Source organism: Sceloporus occidentalis, unplaced genomic scaffold (assembly GCF_023333645.1).
Source record: "Sceloporus occidentalis isolate IW3139 unplaced genomic scaffold, rSceOcc1.0.p SCAF_2, whole genome shotgun sequence".
Taxonomy (NCBI): Eukaryota; Metazoa; Chordata; class Lepidosauria; order Squamata; family Phrynosomatidae; genus Sceloporus; species Sceloporus occidentalis.
In genome coordinates this window covers 246,965,778-246,968,142 of record NW_028316982.1, presented here as the reverse complement: position 1 = coordinate 246,968,142, position 2,365 = coordinate 246,965,778, and the positions used below count along the sequence as shown (strand labels likewise).

The window sequence follows — 2,365 nt, the reverse complement described above, 5'->3', positions numbered from 1 at the left end:
TATATCTGTCATAGCAAAGTCCTATGGAATCCGGGGAACTGCAGTTGTGTGAGGCACTAGAGCTTTCTGACTGAGAATTGTGAATACCTCTTCTGAACTGAAAATATATAAATTCTAAAAACCAAAAGTTAATTTTGCCATTTTATATAAGGGACATCATTTTACTATACCATTGGATTCAATGGGGCTTGAGCAACCACCAATTGTAATATCCACAGGGGGTCCTGTAACCAAACACCAGCAGATACCAAGGACCCACTGTAGTCTATTAAGCTCATTAAATCCTTTTCACACATAATTCTGTCAAACCCTGGTGGCGCAGTGGTTAAATGACTGTACTGCAGCCATTCACTCACAAACCATAAGGTTGCGAGTTCAATACCAGCAAAAGGGCTCAAACTCGACTCAGGCTTGCATCCTTCCCAGGTCGCTAAAATGAGTACCCAGATTGTTGGGGGCAATTAGCTTACACTTTGTAAACCGCTTAGGGAGTACTTAAGTGTACTGATAAGCAGTATAGAAATGTACATGCTATTGCTATTGCTATTGCTATCCACGCTATATTGTGCCTCTGATTTCTTTTTTTCTGACTAAGAAATTTCAATTTTTTTCCCCCTGTTGAAATTCATTTTGTTAGTTTCAGCCTAATTCTTCCATCTGTTCAGGACATCCTAAGTAACCGATAACTCGTAAAAAAAAAAATCATTATGTTTGCAGCCGGGTCTTCCATATATCATTTTGCTTGTTGCTTTACTTCAGTACACACAAACACAGACATTCAAATGGACCTGTGTACACATACATTTATGATTTTCAGGGTTCTTGGTGACATGAATTTGTGGGTTACATTTCCTTGTGATATGCATGCCATGTGCACATAGCACCTTAGTGAGTGATCAATTTTATCTTGCTAATTCATTTCTGCCAGGGAGATCAGATTATGAAAGGTTAAACCATTAGACACATGCTAATGCACCCTCATGCCTGGAGCTTGTCCAACAGAACCTGCAGCAGCTGTCAGCCTAATTAAGCCAGATGTTTGTTAAGTATAAATGGACCTCCCAAGAGGAACAATAACAGACTTCAGATCCTTAGAGAGCTTAAACTACCAGAGGGTATAATGTTTCTAAAGAGCACATCACTCCACCCTTCCATCACTCCACCCTTTTCCACTCATTAGTACCATCTTGATTATTCTCTATTGATACCCAGTTTTAGAGGGTGGGGGAAGACAGGGAAATGTTTTTTTCTTCCTGTCAGTCCAGAAAAGAGCAGCCCTAGCATTCATTTTCAGATGATCTGTTCAGTCATGACATTTGATCATTGAGCTCTCTCTGTTTGTGTCATGCTTCACTTCAACTATGTAGCTCATTGTAGGGGGGAAAATGACATTTAAGTGATGCCAACTTTGCCACCACCAAAGCTTTAAAGGATCTATGTGACTCGTAAAGTTAGTAAAAGGAATCTTAACAAGCCTTTCTTTTTAAAAAAATAAATATATATATTAACAGCCAAGGAAAAGCCACAGAACAGAGAAATACAATGTTCAGGAATTAGGAACATGTCCAAGAAGGCAAAATTACACTAGTACTGCTACCACTAAATATTTAAAAGCTTTATATCATTACAGGAAATAATGAATGAAAGCACATATATTTATATTTCTATAACATCAGCCAGTAACCCTTATCACTCAACATCACATAGAAATCCTTCAAACTACACTGGGGACCAATCAATGCTCCCTATGGCATATTCACCACATTTTGCCCCTGGCCATTTTAGCCCCAGTAGAAGCCTCCCCCCCCCCCCACAAGATATTATCTAAAAATAGATCTTTGGGGTCACATCCTCTTTGGAAAAGATCTCTCCTGGGCCTAGAATAGTTGGGGGTGCAAGAACCACAGCCAAGATTTTTGCACCCCCCCAAAAAAAAAAGATTTCTGCACCAAATGAATATTCACTCAAAATCAGTGTGAAATACTACACTTGATCTTAGCCAAAAGACCGAGAAGCGAAATCAGTGTGAAATAAATATAACTGACTAGCATCCTGTTCAGTAATTATGAAGTCATAAGTCTGCCTTACAGCATTGATATTAACTTTTATGGTCATTACACACACAATGACCAAATGTTATTTGTTACACAGTGTTAAATGTTACACAGTGACCAAAGGTCCCCCCAAAACCAACCATTTCAGCAGTGCAAGCCCCCAACATATCTATTTCCATGTTGCTGGAGAACAGGGGGATGAGCATTATGCTAATTGTATCATACCTAGCTATAAGAAGAGAGCTGGAGGCATGCTCACTCATCCTCCTGTTCTTGAGCAACACAAGAAATGGTTGTGTGCGAGATGGGTA

At 39.4% G+C, this 2,365-nt stretch overlaps 1 pseudogene; it reads right to left on the bottom strand.

Moving 5' to 3' along the window:
- Positions 1-1,859: 1,859 nt before the first annotated feature.
- On the bottom strand, positions 1,860-2,019 carry LOC149319935 (U2 spliceosomal RNA; annotated as a pseudogene).
- Positions 2,020-2,365: the final 346 nt, after the last annotated feature.